This window comes from Mustela lutreola, chromosome 13 (genome assembly GCF_030435805.1).
Source record: "Mustela lutreola isolate mMusLut2 chromosome 13, mMusLut2.pri, whole genome shotgun sequence".
Classification (NCBI taxonomy): Eukaryota; Metazoa; Chordata; class Mammalia; order Carnivora; family Mustelidae; genus Mustela; species Mustela lutreola.
Window position 1 is genome coordinate 50027253 of NC_081302.1, and position 21509 is coordinate 50048761.

Below are 21509 nucleotides of genomic sequence, written 5' to 3' on the forward strand. Positions count from 1 at the left end.
TCTTCTGTGTTGTTGGTGTATAGAAATGCAACTGGTTTCTGTGCATTGATTTAATATCGTGACAATTTAATGAATTCTTGTATGAGTTCTTTTGGGTTTTCCACACAAAGTATCATATCATCTGCAAAGAGTGAGAGTTTGACTTCTTTGCTGACTCGGATGCCTTTTATTTCTTTTTGTTGTCTTATTGCTAAGGCTAGGACTACTAGTACTGTGTTGAATAGCAGTGGTGATAGTGAACGTTCCTGCTGTGTTCCTGACCTTAAGGGAAAAGCTTTCAGTTTTTCCCCATTGAGAATGATATTTGTTGTGGGTTTTTCATAGATGACTTTTATGATATTGAGGTAGGTACCCTCTATCCCTACATTGCAAAGAATTTTAATCAAGAAAGGATGCTGTACTTTGTCAAATGCTTTTTCTGCATCTAGTGATCCACATTTATATTTTAAAATTGCAATTTTTTATAGTATTTTAACATAATTTTTAATTATTCACCATAGGAATAGTGTTGTTTCCTGCTTGATACTAAGTATTGTGTTCTACAGTAGCAGTTAAAATTTTCCCTCAGGCTAATATTGGTTTAAAAGTCATTCTAATCATTGTATTGAGCTGGTTTGTAAAAGCAGGAAAGGGCTAAAAACATAATAGAAAGCAGGATAAAATTCTGCTCTTTCATAGGTCATAGAAAACTGAGAATGATCAATAGGTTTGGATCAGTATGCCTCTCCATTCTTAGTAGTGGATTCCTGGTGCTAGGATACTCTAAAATCAAAGGTAATAAATTCAGAAAACTTTACCATATGAAAGCATCAGAGATCAGCTTTATGTTTAGGTTTACACTGACACCTATTTATGTATGATGATGATGATGATGATGATGACAATGATAAATAATATAGTTATGCTAGAAACAGCAGCATTTTATATTCTCAACTTACAAAGCACTTTGACATGAATTAATTATTTCATCTTTTCGGTATCCCTATGAACTAGTGGAAACAGCTTGTATAGTCCTTTATGAAGCAGCAAACAGAATCCTCTGATATAGTAAATGTAGTGTGCATGAACACACTCAAACTGCATGGAAAGAAAAATCTAAACTTATTCTTCCAACTCCTGCTTCTTTTTTCTTTATATATTCTACTCTGGCAGCATTTGTAACAATCTGTTAAAATAAGCTTGTAATCAAAAGTTTCATTATGGGGGCACCTGGGTGGCTCAGTGGGTTAAGGCCTCTGCCTTCGGCTCAGGTCATGACCTCAGGGTCCTGGGATCCAGCCCCCCTCGAGCTCTCTGCTCAGCAGGGAGCCTGCTTCCTCCCCTCCTCTCTCTACCTGCCTCTCTGCCTACTTGTGATCTCTATCTGTCAAATAAATAAATAAATAAAAATCTTTAAAAAAAAAAAGTTTCATTATGTAATATGAAGCAAACTAGGTTAAGTGTATCATATTGCCACATTGATTCTGTTTTTAATGTGCCCAATCCTTTAATATTCGAGAGTCTTTTTAAAAAACACACTTTAATATATGATACCATTTAAAATACCTACATATGGGCATTGAAAGAAAGTCAAGCATTTCTTATGTTTCTGGAACTTTTTATTTCCTGAAGAAAGCAATTTTAAAGAAAGCATTTTATCTTGTTTGTTATTTATTTATTTTTGTTTCAAAGTTTTTATTTAAGTTCCATTTAGTTAACATTTAGTGTAATATTAGTTTCAGTAGTAGAATTTAGTGATTCATCACTTATGTATAACACCCAGTGCTCATCACAGCAAGTACCCTCCTCAATACCCCTCACCCATTTAGCTCATCCCCCACAATCCTCACTCCCAAAAACTTCAGTTTGTTCACTATAGCTAAGATTCTGTCCCCCTCTCTCTTCTTTTTTCACCTCTATGATTATCTGTTTTGTAAAAAAGCATTTTACAAAAATAATTCTTATTCCTTTCTCTCAAAAAAATGTAAGAATTAGAACTTATTGGTATCTGTCAAAGTTCAGTGTATTCTAAAAAAGCTGTTATAATCTGTATATTTCCAGAAGTTAAATGAAAAGACAAATTAGGTAAGAAAACCTCCTCTCAGGGGGTTTGGTTGAGCAGCAGACTCTTGATTTTGGCTCAGGTCCTGATCTCAACATTTTGGGATTGAGCCCCAGGTTGGGCTCTGAGTTCAATGTAGAGTGCTCTTGTCCCTCTCCTTGCCCCTCCCAGTGCTTGTGCACTCTTTCTAAAATTAAAAAAAGAAAAAAATTTAAAAAACAACAAAAAATAACTTCTATCATTTTCAATTAAGTTATAGAGGATTTGAGATGATAATCCTATTCGAAAGAACTTACCTGTATATCTCAAAGTGCTTTTTAAAAGATATTTTTAAAAGACAAAGCAATTAGTTGAGACTATTTATATGGATGGAAGAAATATCAGTGGAAGTATAAATTGTCATTTTTATATCTCAGAACTTGCTATTGAATAGTTTTTCTCCTAGTTAAATTATATTCCTTATGAGTTTAGGAATTCTCAGTTACAAATGAAAATTAAAGTGGTATGAAAGAATACAATCTCCATTGAGCTCTTTAATCAACTGAAGCAAATGTGCATTTTATATAAATGTACCTTATCAAAGCAGTTCTCTGTATAAGTGAATCTGTGGAAAATATTAGTTTTAATCATTATGTATCATAATATCAAAAATAGGATGGTAAGTATAGTTTACTATAATTGCAACTCAGAGGTGAATCTTAAGGGAACATAAAAAATTATGGAATAAATTATTAGGGATCTTCAGGATTATAATAATGCAAAAACCTGATGCAACTTGGTAATGTCTAATATTAGATATGTGGGGGTCGTCCATGAATTAAAGCATTTTATTGTACTGTGCCACTTTTTAAGTGTAAATATTAGTATTAAATGTCATGACTTTATCTTATGGCATTTTAATCCCATTTTCTTTGTTTTTTCTTAATTTTTTAAAATTTATTTTCAGCATAACAGTATTCATTGTTTTTGTACCACACCCAGTGCTCCATGCAATCTGTGCCCTCTACAATACCCACCACCTGGTACCCTGACCTCCCACCCCCCACCCCTTCAAAACCCCCAGATTGTTTTTCAGAGTCCATGTCTCTCACGGTTCACCTACCCTTCCAATTTCCCCCAACTCCCTTCTCCTCTCTAACTCCCCATGTCCTCCATGCTATTTGTTATGCTCCACAAATAAGTGAAACCATATGATAATTGACTCTCTCTGCTTGACTTATTTCACTCAGCATAATCTTTTCCAGTCCCGTCCATGTTGCTACAAAAGTTGGGTATTCTTCCTTTCTGATGGAGGCACAATACTCCATAGTGTATATGGACCACATCTTCCTTATCCATTCATCCGTTGAAGGGCATCTTGGTTCTTTCCACAGTTTGGCAATCGTGGCCATTGCTGCTATAAACATTGGGGTACAGATGGCCCTTATTTTCACGACATCTGTATCTTTGGGGTAAATACCCAGTAGTGCAATGGCAGGGTCATAGGGAAGTTCTATTTTTAATTTCTTGAGGAATCTCCACACTGTTCTCCAAAGAGGTTGCACCAACTTGCATTCCCACCAACAGAGGAAGAGGGTTCCCCTTTCTCCACATCCCCTCCAACGCCACGTTGTTTCCTGTCTTGCTAATTTTGGCCATGCTAACTGGTGTAAGATGATATCTCAATGTGGTTTTAATTTGAATCTCCCTGATGGCTAGTGATGATGAACATTTTTTCATGTGTCTGATAGCCATTAATCCCATTTTCTGATGAAAAAACTACCTCACAAAAATATGATGAAAGAGTAGAATTCCAGTGTTTCTAATGCTGCATAAATGTCTCTTATGTTAGACTGGCTTTCCATGCCTTATGATACATACTATGTATAATGCATTTTTATTAATCTAATTTATACTTAACCAAACACTAGAACTATAATATTAAAGAAAGGTTATTTATGTATATTCACAATACTAAAAATGTGTATAATAAACATTTTCAACAATTACATATTTAAAAAATAGTAAAAATTTAAAAATAGTATTTATTAATCTGCCACCATTAGCAAGTCACTTGTCTAAAACTTTAATATTTTGATTTAACTTTTTCATCAACCACATGAAATAAATACTGCTATTTCTACTTTATGTACTCAAAAGCACAGTCTCTGAGACAAGTACCAACATGTCCAAAGATGTAAGGAAGTAGAGAACTAAAACTACAGACATGTTTCTGACTAATTTCTCATGTTGTTCCTCACCAACTACTCAACAAAATACAAGCCTTTGGACATATTTAAAAAATATTTACTTATTTAGGTTCTCTGAGAAGTTAAGCAGTTAGCCATTTTTGATAAAAAAACACACAGGTGATAACAAAATCCTTTCTTTCATATAAATGTCATGTCTTTTATGACTTAAATTGCCTACTGATTTCAATGGACTTTTAGTCAAATATGATCAAATTAGCAAAGTTTACTTTATTCTAAATTATGTGTATTTCCTTAATTAGAATAATATATTTTAGGATAGTATTGCTTATATGAATTCTTTGAAAATAAGATGTTTAGCTTAGAAGGCAGCTTGTCTCAGTTTTCATTACAATACCATCTTCTAGATTGGAATCTTTGAAATTTTTGCCATGTAAAATATCATATGCCATCTATCAGCATGATATGTGAAATTACAGAGATGACATTAAAGTTGTACTATGATGACAGTCTTTTCTTTTTAAATGTGCTGCATTTTATTTTCAGAGGAAATTTATTTTCTATTTCTTTTGGCATTCTCTTTTGAAAGGCAATTTATCATGTTTGATCTACATTGTTCATTATTTAAGATTTTTGCTGGTATTGTTTTGATACCTAATGCAAGAATCTTACAAACTGAAAATATTATTTTTCTGTATCTCATATTCTAATTTAAACTCGTGTTGTCATATTTCATTTTTCATAGAGGAGTTTTCACTAGTGGCTTTAGATATAATACAGTTGAAAATGAAAACATTTTAAAATTGGTTTATCTTTTATTATTACACCAATCTCATATTTTTGAGTGTCAAAATTATACACATCCAGACTCTAATTAAATGTATTTCTAATACCTCACACCCAAGTTTCATATGCTTTTTAAGGCACAAAATAAATAGTTGTGTTGTTACTATTAAAAGAAGTTTGGTTTAATAGAAAATGGATTTCCATCATCAGGGGCTTAATTATCTATTTATGTATGAAGAGAAAGTTACAGAAATCAATGCAGGTATATTGTTGTTAAATACAGCCTTAATTTTTTAAAATCTAGCCAAAGCAGGAGAACTAGAATTTACTCTATATAAGAAATCTATCACCCCTGCTTTCATAGTTTAGATTTCTGTGACTTTTTAACCACTAAATTATATATATGCTTTATTGAGTTGAGAAGTTCAAGAAGTAGCAAATTTCTAACATATCCTGCATGTCATTTTTTTGACTGTTAAGAATTAAGACATGAATTGCATAGAGTGAAATGCATAGATTTTAAGTATTTTAATAGTTATGACAAATGTGTATACTCTTATAGCCCACAACCTTATAAAATACAGAATATACATCATCAGAGAGTCAATTCCCACCCAAATCCTGATAAATCATTACAAGATAGTAGACCTTCATATAGTGGAAATACAATTAGAAACACTGTTAGAAGATAATAATTTTTTAAAAATTATAACATTAACAGCAAAACATCATTTTCTTCTTTTATGCATTGTCTATGGTTTAAGGAATGATGTAACACCCCAAAATGCAACTAACACTCTGTAAAATTTATTTTAGTTTAAACATGTCCTGATGAATGGGAGGTAGATGCCCACATTTTTTCTTTTTTGAATATGTGATTGGATGTTTGTGTAGTTATATCATTCAGATTTCAGAATCATTTTCTGTGATAACGCCTAGGCTATCTTTCAGACTGGTGTTGGAGAATAAAACTGTTCTTTTATTTATCTTACAATTGGCTATCTTATTAAGCATTCTTTTTTTTTTTTTTTTTTTTTTTTTATTTTTTATAAACATATATTTTTTATATACATATATTTTTATCCCCAGGTCTGTGAATCACCAGGTTTACACACTTCACAGCACTCACCAAATCACATACCCTCCCCAATGTCCATAATCCCACCCCCTTCTCCCCAACCCCCTCCCCCCGGCAACCCTCAGTTTGTTTTGTGAGATTAAGAGTCACTTATGGTTTGTCTCCCTCCCAATCCCATCTTGTTTCATTTATTCTTCTACCCACTTAAGCCTCCATGTTGCATCACCACTTCCTCATATCAGGGAGATCATATGATAGTTGTCTTTCTCTGCTTGACTTATTTCGCTAAGCATGATACGCTCTAGTTCCATCCTTATTAAGCATTCTTAATGGGTCTGAACAGTGGACATTTTTGTTTTTTATGTTTTTCTTGCCTGATAATCCTGTTTTAAGCAAAGAATATTTAAAACATATATAAAACTAAAATTCTTTTGAAGATTCTATTTATTTATTTATGAGTGAATGCATGGTCAGGGAGAGGGGCAGAGAAACCAACACAAGCAGATTCTGTGCGGAGTATGGAGCCTGGGGCAGGGCTTGGTTTCATGACCTGGAGACTATGACCTGAGCCAAAATCAAAAGTTGGTTACCTAACTGACTGAGCCACCCAGGTACCCCACAACTACAACTTTTTTAAAGATTTTATTTATTTACTTATTTGAGAGAGAGAGAGCGCAGGCAGGGGGAGAAGGACAAGCAGGCTCCCCAGTGAGTGTGGGCTCAATCTTAAGACCCTGAGATCATGACCTGAGCTGAAATCAGGAGTCCCATGCTTAAAGGACTGGGCCACCCAGGCACCCACAGCTACAAATTTCTATTTTAAAAAACTGAATGGAACAATTGGCTAGTCATGTAAAGTTAAATATTCAGTCTCATTTCTGGTCAGTTACTGAGTTACCTCCTCCATCTCTGAAAGACCATTTGTTCCTCATGAATTATAATGGATTTCATGGGGTTTACGACAATGATGGTATTTTTAGTTCAATATTAGTGTATTTGAGAAAAAAATAGAGTATATTAACCTTTGACATTTAACATTTATGTCACTGTACACCATACTTGTATCCTCAAGATTCTTCCTGGATTGAACATTGTACCTTTCTTTAATAGGCAATGATTATAAACAATTTACAATAACATAGTTTACACATCACTATAGAACTAAAATTTCTGTCTGTGTAGTAAGGCAACCTTATCAAATAACAGTATGATACTTAGAGCAGTCTTATCTTCCTTTATCCTTAGAAAATTTGTAGCTAATAATCTTTTAAATAGACACAAAATAATTATGAAAATACTACCATTAGCCACCTGTAGTTTAAACAAGCTTCAGTGTTATATTTAACTAATAATGATTTATTCTAAAATCTAATGATGAAATTTATTAATACATTTTTTCTTTAATCAAATATTTATTATTATTTTTCTCTTTTGAGAAAGATGCATTCCTTAGTTGGCAAGCAAAAACATAAATATCCTAATTTTCATGACTCCTTGCTTTCCTTACTCTGTCTTAGACTTTAAATGCGAGTCTTTGAGCAACAGACAGCAAGAGACAAATGCACAAATCAAACTAAGATTCAGTAGGGCAGTGTTTTTCTGAGAAGGTCAGAGTATCAAGTATGGTCCCACAGAATAAAAGAGCTATTTGATGGGAGTAGTAGAGAGTTGTTGGTAATTCCTCCTTCTCCCTTTGGGGCATTACCTGCTGATGTTTCAATTTAGTATCAGTCAACATTCTTTACTGATTTAAAGACTGTGAGTGGAGCATTATGCTAGATTTATTCATTTTTCTTTCATCTCTCAAGTTTTCAGTTATCTATTATGCACCAGCCATATTCTAATGTCTGAGCTTATCTTTCTTATCTATCTCTGAGAAACTTGCAATAAAGTAGTGTGGGAATATTGTCAGAAAATGTAATGTGTGCTACATTACAGAAAGAGACAGAGATATGCAACAGAGCAGCACATGGAGAACTCAGTCAGACTGTACCAGACAATCCTTAGAAAGAAAAAATACTGGTTAATTATTAAAGAATGACTTAGAATTCATCAGAAGAAGAAAAGGAAGGACAGTATCTCTGCTTCTGTGCTTTTTAAAGATGTGAGGGAACTCCAATTTTTGAAATTCCTTATCTTAGAAAACTAATTTAATTAAATAAATGACATGGTAAAATAAGATAAATCATCTCTCTTAACCAAGTTTCACTGAATATCCATGTCATATTCTTTTTGTAATAAAAACTATCACATGATTATACTGGTTTCCATGAGTCCTTGTCAGATAAATCTTTATTCTGATGAAGTGTTAGAGAATATCCTTTCATTTTTCTCTTTCCCTGGATCCCTGAATATAAAGAACACAAAAGGCTCAACTGATAAAATAGAAATACAGATGAACATTATCAAGTTATCACCTGCAAATGTTTTCTTTGAAATCTCAGTGGAATTTAACAATTTTGATTATTCTCATGTACCAGAAAAACCTCTTACAGTATTCTATTTTGATATTCTCATTTGCATAATTCACATTTTCCTTCTATTTTCCAACTTTTCTCATTAAGATGAACATTTTATACAGTCAACTGTTTATTTTTTTTAAAGATTTCATTTATTTATTTTAGAGAGAGAGACAGCACAAGCCAGGAGGAAGGCAGAGGGAGAAGGAGACTCCCCAGCTGAGCAGGGAGCCTGACTCAGGGCTCAATCCCAGGGATCATAATTTGAGGTGAAGGCAGATGCTTAACCATCTAAGCCACCCAGGCACCCCCATTCAGTTGTTTATTTGCACTCCCGTATCTATACTTCATCATGTAGTACAATTCATTCATTCACACATTCAACCATTTTATCACCTTTTACTATTTCCCCATATTTATATAGTTTCAAACCTATAGAACAGTTACAAGAATGATGCCAAGAACACTCAGAACCCAGTTTATCACAGACACTATTTATCCCAGATCCTATCATTGTTAGCATCTTATCCGCCCTCTCGCCTTTTCACTCCTCTTTTTTCCTCTTTGTCTTTTTCTCCTTCTTCTTTTTTCAGGACATAAAAAGAGTTGGGGAAGAGGAATATATCTTTTAAATATGATGTTTTGTTATGCTTAGATATATTGAATGCGGTGCATCTAAAAACAAGGGGATGTTCTAATTTTATAATGGTGCAAAACTCTCCATCAGAAAACCAACATCCCAAATCTCATTTAGATTATACCAGCTATCCCAACAAAGCCTCTTTCCCACTCTGTGCTAAGGTCCTATTCAGAAGAAACATTATATTTAGTTGTCATATCTCAAAAAATTTACTTATTTCTGGACTATTTCCCTCTTGTCTTTCCCTGTCTTCCACATCTTTGACAGTCATACACGACAAAGGCTTACCACGCTGTAGAATGATCGTGTTTGTATTCCTGCTCAATATTTTCTCGTGACCAGACTTTGGCAATACCCTCTGGGTGGGAACATTGCGAATTGATTCTTTTTTTTTTTTTTCTCTTTTATTTTTTATTTATTTTTTTTTTATAAATTTTTTATTTTTTATAAACATATATTTTTATCCCCAGGGGTACAGGTCTGTGAATCACCAGGTTTACACACTTCACAGCACTCACCAAAGCACATACCCTCCCCAATGTCCATAATCCCACCCCCTTCTCCCTAACCCCCTCCCCCCAGCAACCCTCAGTTTGTTTTGTGAGATTAAGAGTCACTTATGGTTTGTCTCCCTCCCAATCCCATCTTGTTTCATTTATTCTTCTCCTACCCACTTAAGCCCCCATGTTGCATCACCACTTCCTCATATCAGGGAGATCATATGATAGTTGTCTTTCTCTGCTTGACTTATTTCGCTAAGCATGATACGCTCTAGTTCCATCCATGTTGTCGCAAATGGCAAGATTTCATTTCTTTTGATGGCTGCATAGTATTTCATTGTGTATATATACCACATCTTCTTGATCCATTCATCTGTTGATGGACATCTAGGTTCTTTCCATAGTTTGGCTATTGTGGACATTGCTGCTATAAACATTCGGGTGCACGTGCCCCTTTGGATCACTACGTTTGTATCTTTAGGGTAAATACCCAATAGTGCAATTGCTGGGTCATAGGGCAGTTCTACTTTCAACATTTTGAGGAACCTCCATGCTGTTTTCCAGAGTGGTTGCACCAGGTTGCATTCCCACCAACAGTGTAGGAGGGTTCCCCTTTCTCCGCATCCTCGCCAGCATCTGTCCTTTCCTGACTTGTTGATTTTAGCCATTCTGACTGGTGTGAGGTGATATCTCATTGTGGTTTTGATTTGTATTTCCCTGATGCCGAGTGATATGGAGCACTTTTTCATGTGTCTGTTGGCCATCTGGATGTCTTCTTTGCAGAAATGTCTGTTCATGTCCTCTGCCCATTTCTTGATTGGATTATTTATTCTTTGGGTGTTGAGTTTGCTAAGTTCTTTATAGATTCTGGACACTAGTTCTTTATCTGATATGTCGTTTGCAAATATCTTCTCCCATTCTGTCAGTTGTCTTTTGATTTTGTTAACTGTTTCCTTTGCTGTGCAAAAGCTTTTGATCTTGATGAAATCCCAATAGTTCATTTTTTCCTTTGCTTCCCTTGCCTTTTGCGTTGTTCCTAGGAAGATGTTGCTGCGGCAGAGGTCGAAGAGGTTGCTGCCCGTGTTCTCCTCAAGGATTTTGATGGATTCCTTTCGCACATTGAGGTCCTTCATCCATTTTGAGTCTATTTTTGTGTGTGGTGTAAGGGAATGGTCCAATTTCATTTTTCTGCATGTGGCTGTCCAATTTTCCCAGCACCATTTATTGAAAAGGCTGTCTTTTTTCCATTGGACATTCTTTCCTGCTTTGTCGAAGATTAGTTGACCATAGATTTGAGGGTCTATTTCTGGGCTCTCTATTCTGTTCCATTGATCTATGTGTCTGTTTTTGTGCCAGTACCATGCTGTCTTGATGATGACAGCTTTGTAATAGAGCTTGAAATCCGGAATTGTGATGCCACCAACGTTGGCTTTCTTTTTCAATATCCCTTTGGCTATTCGAGGTCTTTTCTGGTTCCATATAAATTTTAGCATTATTTGTTCCATTTCTTTGAAAAAGATGGATGGTACTTTGATAGGAATTGCATTAAATGTGTAGATTGCTTTAGGTAGCATAGACATTTTCACAATATTTATTCTTCCAATCCAGGAGCATCGAACATTTTTCCATTTCTTTGTGTCTTCCTCAATTTCTTTCATGAGTACTTTATAGTTTTCTGAGTATAGATTCTGTGTCTCTTTGGTTAGGTTTATTCCTAGGTATCTTGTGGTTTTGGATGCAATTGTAAATGGGATTGACTCCTTAGTATCTCTTTCTTCTGTCTTGCTGTTGGTGTAGAGAAATGCAACTGATTTCTGTGCATTGATTTTATATCCTGACACTTTACTGAATTCCTGTATAAGTGCACTTCCAACAGTATCACATTATGTAGGTGCTATGTAGACCTTTCTAGTCCCCGTTGATGTTAACAGTAATTAGTGTTTCTTGGACTTCTCCATGTAAAGTCATCATCCCTCCCTTTATATGTCATATATTTTGAGGAAGATATTCTGATAGTACTACTACTGTATGCTAAGCATTTTCCATGCCCTTGAAATATATCAATGGAAAAAAAATAAACAGTGTTGTTGAAAACTGACCTCCATGATTGTAAGCCAAAATATACTGCAGGACAGAGTTTAGGATAAAGAGGAACAATAGCTTTATTGCTTTGCCAGGGAAAGGAGGCTGCAGCAAGCTATGGCCTTCAAAAACTGCAAGCCGTACCAGAGGAAGAATTGGGGGTGGGGAGGGTGGTTATGGGAAATATGTTAGATCTTGCTGGTTTGGTCAGAAGTTTTGTATGTGCTCCCAGCCTTGTCAAGACATTAGAGTAGCACTGGGTTCCTGAAAAAAAAAAAAGAAAAAAAAAAGGATAAGAAAGGAAGAGGGCAGGTTTGCTGAAGAGAGTAAGAGGGTTACTTAGCTCAAAATTCAGCTTTGCAGAAGCATTAGTGCAGCCATTTTGATTTTTGTTCAACTTTAGGTGGTTTCACTAGGGCCTAAAAAAAAAATCCCTGCCTACATGAAGGCTATATTACAGTTCAGAAGAGAAGGACTTCAATATAAATAAGTAAATTTGCAGTATGTTAGGTCTTTATAAGCTTTAAAAAAAAATAGTATAAGGCCAAGATAATCAGAATTGGTAGGTTTATGACAGAGTTTGAGGGTTAACTTGATTTTTGTTTATTAAGGCACCCTTTAGATATAATTCATATACAATACAATTAATTGCTTTAGAATGTGAAATTTGTGGTTTTTAGTATATTCATAGAGTTGTGAAAAAATCTTTTTTTTTTAAGATTTTGTTTATGTATTTGAGAGAGAGTGAGAGTGAAATATATCACAGAGGAATATGTGCATATGAGTAAAATTTCTGGTCATATGATAAGGTCTATCCTGAAATTTTTGAGGGACTATCAGATATTTTTCAAAATGTCTGTACTGTTTTACATTCCTACATACTATCTATACTGGTTTCAGTTTCTCCACATCCTCACCAATCGTTTTTATCATCTACCTTTTTTTATTATATATATCTGGTGTGTGTGTGTGGTGGTAGCTCTTTGAGATTTTGAGTTGCATTTCCTAATGGTTAATGATGTTACACATCATTTTAGGTGCTTGTTGTCAATTTGCATATTTCCTGTGGGGAATATCTATTCAGATACTTTTTACATTTTTTTAAACAAGAAAACCTTTTTATCATAGAGTTATAATTGATCCTTTTATGTTCTAGATACAAGTTTCTTATATAAATATGATTTGCAAATATTTTCTTCTATCCCATGGGCTGCCTTTTCACTTTTTTGATGTAATCTTTTAAAACAAAACATTGTTAAATTTTGATGAAGTCCAATTTATCTACTTTTATCTTTTGTTGCTTTTGCTTTTTGTGTCATATCTAAGCGGTCTCTTTGTCTAAATACAGTTCACTAGGTTTATTCCTGTATTTAACCTAAGAGCTTTATACACTTAGCTCTTATATTAAAATTCATGATTTATATTTAAATTCATGATTTATTTTAAGTTATTTTTTGTGCACGGTGAGGAAGGAATTCTGTTCTTTACATGTGGGTATCAGTTGCCCCAGAACTATTTGTTGAAAAGACTATTCATTAAGGATTGAATTGTCTTGGCCTTTGAAAAATACCAATTGATCATAAAGGTTTATTTCTGGACTCTCAAAAAAAAGGTTGCTGCAAAAGCCACCTGGGATTACTATGAATTTGTAAATTTACAGATTTACAGATTATTGTATCCTAATAGTATTAAGTATTCTAATCCATAAGCATATTATTGGTTTTTATCATAAAAGTTTGTTCCATTTTTTTCAAATGCTTTTTATGTATCTACTCTGATGATCCTATGGTTTTTGTCTTTGTTAAATACAAATATGTTTTTCTATTTATTACATTATTGATTTTAAGATATTAAAACAACATAGAATTTTCTGGAATAATCCCAATTAATCATGGTGTATACTCCTTTTTATGCCTACTGGGCTTGGTAAACTAATATTTTGTGAGGACTTTTTGGTCTATAAAAGATATTGTCTATTATTTTTCTTGTGATATCTTTGTTTCTGGCATCAGAATAGTTCTGGTTTCCAGAATACTTGTTTCTTTTTTTTTTTTTCTCTTATGCATTTTTTAAAATTTTTGGAGAATTAGAAGTAAATCTCAAATTCTTGTTAAATATTTGGTAATATTCATCAGCGAAGCTATCTAGGTCTGAGTTTTTCTTTATGGTATTATATTAAGTCAATGTCTTTGCTGTAGTTGTATTCCAAGTCTCTATATTTTCTTGACCCAGTTTTAGAAATTTGCACGTTTTTAGGAATTAGTGCATTTCATCTAGGTTTTCTAAATTGTTGGCATATTTTGTTGCTCACAGTATTATTTAGTAATCACTTTTCCTTTCTGAGTCAAAATTATTGTCCCCTCTTTTCTTCTTGATTTTGGAGTTTATATCTTTCTATTTTCTTTGGTCAGTCCACTAGGGATTTGTCTTTGTCTTTTTTAAAAGAACCAACTTTGATTTTATGATTTTCTCTGTTTCATTAATTTCCATTTTAATCTTTATTATTTCCTTGTCTCTGTTAGTTTTAGGTTTAGTTTTCTCTTTGCTTTCCATTGTTTAGTATAAAGGTTTTGTTTGCTAACTAACTTGACATCTTCTTTAAAAAAAATTGGTGTATACAGTCTTCTTCTATCCACTTATTTTCAACCTATTTGTATCCTTTAAACTAAGTATATCTTGTATATGTAACATGTATTTGGTTTTATATTTTTATCCTGTGGGATAATTCTCCTTTTCATTGGATGCTTTCATCCATTTACAGTTAATGTAATTATTGATATGTCATTTTCACATCTGCTATTTTGTTTTCTAAATTTCTTATGGATTTTTGTTCCTCTATAAATGTCTCCAATTCTTTTGTATTAAATAAATACTTTCTAATGTAACATTATAATTCCTTTAATGACTTCTTCACTATAATTTTTAAATTATATTTTTAGTAGTAATATTCTAAGATTTATAATATAAATCCACTCTTCTCAGAATTTCCATTAGATATAGAAATTAGCTCCTATATACCACTATTCCCTCATCTCCCTTATTATGATACTGTTTTTATATAATATTATATCAGTATATATGAAAAAACCAGTAATACCTTGTTATTATTATTATTATTATTTTACATAATTTTATTAGTTTAAAGGAGATGAGAAAAAGAAAACAAGAGTAAATACATGCTTTTAAGAGTTTCTGTACCATTTCCAGGTGTCTTCATGTGTTTCTAAGAATTTGGTTTACCACCTGGCACCATTTTCTTTTTTCTTTTTTTTTTTTCCCACCATTTTCTTGTTCTGAAAAAATGTACACTCCCTCACCCCCACTGCAACTTTTTTTTGTTTCCTTTATTCCCAACAATACATGTTGCTTTATGCTGTTATTTTATTTGAGATTCAAAGTAGTAGAAATATGCACTCATACTGTTTTATATTTAGTTCCAAGATCACCATTAATGGTACTCTTTTTTTTTTTAAATGTGGAAATGTGGATTTTAATTACTGTCTGGTGTTTCATTATTTCAGCCTGAAAATTTCTATTACTATTTAGCATAGTAAAATTTTGCTAATAATGAATTTTCTCAATTTTTGTTTATTTGCCTCCATTATTGAAATATAGATTTACTACATATAAGATTGACAGGTATATAAGGATATAAGATGATGGGTGTCCCCCCATCTCCCCAGTACTTTGATGTCTCAATGCCTTCTGGCTTCCTTTTTTTTTTATTTCTGATGAGAAGTAGCATTATTTTTATTGGGGTTTGTTTGTAAGTGGTAAGCTATTTTTCTCTTGTTTTTTTGTTTTTTTGTTTTTTTTAAGATTTCCTCTGTCTCTCAACATTTTTATAACAGTTAGTCTAGATATGAATCTCTTTGATTCACCTTATTTGGAGTTAGTTGAGATTCTTTGATGTGTGGATTAATATTTTCCATATAATTTTAGAAGGCTTTCATTATTATCTTTCTAATTATTTTTATTTACTCTCTTTTCTTTGATTTTTGATATATTGATGTCCCAGTTGGCTTATCATATTTTTCTGAAACACTCTTCATTTTCATTTATTCTTTAGTTCTGTTATGCAAATTGCAAAATCTCTATTGATCTGTCTCCAAGTTTTCAGATTCCTTCTTCTGCTAGCACTAATCAACTCTTGATTTATCATTTTAGTTATTGTACCTTTCAATTTCAGAATTTCCATTGGTTCTTTTTTTTTGTATTTTCAAGCTTTTTATCAATATTCTCTACTCGACACATTTTCATCATACTTTCCTACACTTGTGTAAGTATGGTTTCTTTTTGTTCTTTGAATTTTTTATAACAAATAATGTCTTATTTGCTGAGTCCAACAAGTAATCCTTCTCAAAGGCACTTTCTGTTGCATGCTTTTGTCCTTATTTATGGGTTACACACTTCTGTTTCTTTGAGAAACAGATTGAGATTACCAGGGTTTCTTGGCTTATTCCATCCAGCATGGAACCTCTATTTTACCAGCAAGCTGAAGCAAAAATGGTCAGGGCTCAGCATTCTAAGTCTGTCATCCATGAGGAAGAGTTTCTGCTCTATACTGGTTGGAGGAAGGTATTCACACATCTTTCAATCTGTCTTTCCTGGAACAGAGCTAAGTGCTGAACAGAGAGGGAGCCCTGTGTTCTCGTGCTCTGTGAGTATACATCATGGACATTTGTCAGATGTGGAGAAAGTGACTCCTATCTTAAATGGCATAGAATTTCAATTTTGTTTTATTTTATTTTATTTATTTATTTATTTATTTTTACCAAGACATGGCAGATTTACCGTAATAAATATTAGTTCACTTACAGTAATGATTCAGTCATATAATTCTTAGAACAATTTCCAGAGACTTTAAATGCTGTCTTTTGAAATAATGTTTTATAAATTATGGTTGTTTTGCTGGGGAGAGGGTCTGTGGAACTGCTCACATTATCCTTCTGAAAATGTCATATAGAATTTTATAAAGACAATGACTTTGTGCTTCAATTGATAAGTGACATATGAGTAAGAAATTAAAAATTTCAGGAAATTGGCTCAACAAATATGTTGAGGGAAATTCTGAAACTGAGGGAGTAGTAACCATAAAGTCCCTAAGTTAGTACCATTTATGATGTGTTCACATAACAGAAAAGATTCCATAGAAAGGAGTGACCAACAAATATTTATTTTTCTATCATGATGATAAAATGAATGCAATTATTTAAAAATCTTCGACCACCAACTCCATATCAATATTTTCCAAACATCTATTTCTGCTTAGATATCTCTTACTAAAATTATCTCTAATTCAATATATGTAAAACTAACATCATTTTTAAAAAACATAACTATACAATGAGGATAACATAGAGATGAGCAAAAGTCAGTGTTCTTACCACTGATCCTATTCTAGTGTTTCTGTTCAAATTTTTTTTTCAATTTCTCACTTTACTGTGCATTTTTATTCATTACAATGATCATTACCCATTTTTCTTTTCTTTTGGTTAAACAAGGGGAAATTTTGTTGGTTTAATTTAATTGCCTAGAAAGTCAAAATCAGTGTTTATACTTATGCGATGGGTTGGAGATCAAGATTATACTTACCAAAAATTTGGATGTTTGTAAAAATGTTCTTTTTCTGTATGTTAACTGGCATCAGTTGTCTCTATAGTCATGCAAGGATGGGGCTGTTTAATTTATGACAGGTTTATTTTGTTATCTGTGGTTTCCCTCCTCTTAAATCTTATGTAGTCTCTAAAAATGTGATAGTCTGTGAAAAAAAGCTTATTCTGATGCTACAGATATAGATGGGCACTTCTCCATTCTCCATGAAGACATAATATAATTGCTTTAATGGAGCCAAAGAAATGAATTGTGAGATAATAATAGCATGTAATCCAACCTTATAGTTTTACAAATGAGATGAAACTGAATTGTAACATTTGATATTATCAACAATTTAAAACCCTTATTTCTCTACACTCTCTGAAATGAAAGGTCACTGGGGCATAAAATCTGTAGTACTATAATGTAGAAATCATAATTACATTAACATATACTTGAAATGTTTAAATTAAACCCACTGTGAGAACTAGCTTGGAAATTTTACCATCTCTGTCTTACTGAGTTTTAACTCCCAAACAAGAGTAACATGTAGTTTATAACCTATTTACTTTTTATTTACTATTTACTGAATAAATAAAATATTAAAATCTATATGTACTCTGGTTTGCATTCAGATCAATGTACACTTTTGGCGCAGAACATTCCTTTCCCCCCGCATACTCATTATATAGGGCTATGCCTTTAAAAAATACTGTCTTTCACTTTGCAGCCCTTGCCTTCTTTGCTACTTCGTTCTCTTCCTTTGACCAATTTTCTCTAGGCCTCATTCCCAAATCCCCTTTCTTAATCCCGGTAATCTGATGTGCCAGTGCTGATCACCACTCTCATGTATAGGGCCTAATGGTGTAAAATTTTAATCTATGAATCATTTTTAAAGTACATCAAATTATTTTAAGTAGAGAGGAATTCATGGTTGATAGTGGGCTCACAGTTGAATGGTCCTGGCATCCCACAGTGCTGGCCCAGAATAAACTGACCCACAAACTATTATAGCTAATAGGAAAATAACCATGAGTATCTTCCCCTTTGCTATTCAAACAGTCCAAATAATCGCTGTAATCATAGGTATTTCAAGACTCTGCAGGAAGGTTGAGAATCTATTTAGGGGAAAGTTGGTTATTTTATTTTATTTCCTTTCTTAATATCCAAAGCATCCACCATGATAACACACTTTATGCAGTCACTTTACGATAAGTATTTCAAAACCATTTGAATTTAGTTAGGAAATATATTTAAAAATATAGGTTATCTAATTTTAAAAAGCCACAGCTTTGAACACTGGTCACACCTTTCTTCTAATATTCTATTTATTTTGGTTTTGTAACATCATGAGTAAATTGCTCCTATTGGGCTAAATATCCAAGTGAGCCTCATGTGGTTAAAATTTTGATAAGACATGAAGATGTATTGCAATATTTTTTCTGGTCAGCTTGAAGTAAATGGTTATACTCAATATTTTTCAAAAATAAAATCTTAGGGGTGCCTAGGTGGCACCTCCAAGTCATTAAATGTCTGCCTTCAGCTCAGGTCCTGGGATTGAGCCCTGCATCGGGCTCCCCTCTTGGTGAGAAGCCTGCTTTTCCCTCTCCTACTCCCCCGGCTTGTGTTCCCTCTCTCGTTGTCTCTCTCTCTCTGTCAAATAAATAAGTAAAATATTTTTAAAGAACCATTTAAAAAGGATAAAATCTTATTATGTGCAAACAATGTAAATTTATATTGAAATTGGCCTATTTATGAAAAATTGAATAAAATGTAAAATAAATCAATGAAGGACACATATTTTTTTCTTTCTGTGTATCTATCTAATCTATTTCCCTATATTTCTGGCCTGAAGATCAAAATTATACTTACAGTAATAATGACTATTATTTGACTTATTGTATACTTAAGTTTTCCTTTATGAGACATGGAAATCCTATTAATTTAATAGACAATAAATGCATTCTATTAGTAAAGTGCTTTCCTAAAGAAATGCAGACCTAAATCTAAGGACAGATATATTACTAATGCTGATTTTTCTCATCATTAACTGTATCTTGTTTATGTTTAGCTGCTATCATCCGTTTTTGGTTATAATCTTTTTAATAACGAATATATTCAGTAGAATAAACTACCGCTCAACATGAGTTAGGGAAGTTTCCACTAGTCAGAGATCTTGAACATACTTTTATAGAGAGTTAATCTGATTTTTAAGTTTAAATGGTCTTAATTAGTATATTGCTTATTTTGTATATAGATCATTTCATTTTTAACCCTGCTCAACAGGGAGCCTGCTTCTCCCTCTCCTCTCTGATTATGTTCTTTTAGAATCTCTATATCTCTGTCAAATAAATAAATAAAATCTTAAAGAAAGGGGAGGGACACTTGGTGGCTCAGTCAATTAAGCATCTGTCTTCAGCATAAGTCATAATCCTGGGTCCTGCTCAGTAGGGAAACTGCATCTCCCTCTCCTCCATGCTCTTGCTCTCTCAGTATCTCTGTCTGTCTCTCAAATAAAAAAGTAAATTTTTTTTTTAAAATCATGTTTAAGTTTTAAAATTTTTTATTATTTCACTTGCATTACCTTGAAATAACAGTTGAGTCATTAGACTTCTAAATTTCATGTTCTTCTAAAATGTTGCAACATTTAGTTGATCTTTAGGAGAGAGCGAATAGTAAAATATATCCTGTGAGACTGGTTTCTCACAGTGAGAAAATAAAATAAAAAAAGAAAAATAGATTCTTCTTATCTTTCTATCTAGTATTTCTATTATGTATCAGAGAGCTATAATGTCTAAGCATTTTCTTTGTCACTGTAAAACAGTGTGAGATATGAAAGGTATATGTACCTAATAAAAGAGCTTCAGGATACATAAAACAAATACAATGGATAGAACAGAAAAGACACATTCACATTGTTATTGGATACTTCCAAGTTTTGTCCTAATAAATGATATAACAAGTTGAGAGAAAATAAACATCATGCAGAGGATTTGAACAACACTGTCAACTGACCAGTAGACTCCATCCAATAGTGTTACCAGCAGAATATGCTTTCTTCTCATGGGCATGTATGACATTTACAAACATAAACCACAGGTAAAGTAATTCATTATATGTAAAATAATTATAATCATATAAAAATAGGCTCTGACCACAAAAACCTAAACTACAAATGAATAATCAAAAGATATCTTGAACTTGCCAATAAATTTCTACATTCCCCATGAGTCAAGAAAGAAATAATAGGGAAATATAAAATATTTGAAATTAATAAAAAATAAAACAAAACATAACTATATATGAGTTTCAGTTATAGTGATTCTTAAATGGAAATTCATAGAATTATAAGAGAAGAAAAAAATACTCTTAAATCTTAAGTCTTAGCAATAGAAAAATAAGAAGAAAACAATTTCAGCAGATGCAAGGAAATAGTAAATATAAATATGTAGAAATCAATGAAATTAAAATCATAAAAATATTAGATAAAGTCATAAAACCAAAACCATTTTCCTTGAGATTAAAAAAATTGATAATATACAGCCAAACTGATTATAAAACAAGAGAGAAATATAAATTATTAACATTAATGATGAAAAGGTGACATTTATGCAGATATTATAGACATAAAATAATTTTAGGAAATGTTATGGGAATAATTAGGGGATATTATAGATAACAATTAAATAATTAAATGGATTAATTTCTTGAGAGATGAAATTAAAATGCTTGCTCAAAATATATATATATATATTTCATAGCTATATCTCTATTAAATTCACAATAAAATAATTCCCACAAAGAACTCTAGGCCCAGATGCTATTACTGTTGAATTGTCCCAATATTGAAAGAAGAAATGAATTTATTCAGTACAATATCTTCCAACAATAGAAGGGAAGAGAGAACCTTACCACTCATATTTTGAGGTCAGAAATGCCTTACACCATACCCAGGCAAAGATAAAGCAAGAAAAGAAAGCTACAGAATAATATTATTTATGAATATAAATACAAAATCCTTAAATTATTAGCAAATTAAATTCAATAATTAACACAAAGTACTTCATCATCACCAATTCTTTTTTATTTCAATAATGTGCAGAAGGGGCACCTGGTTGGCCCAGTGGGTTAAAGCCTCT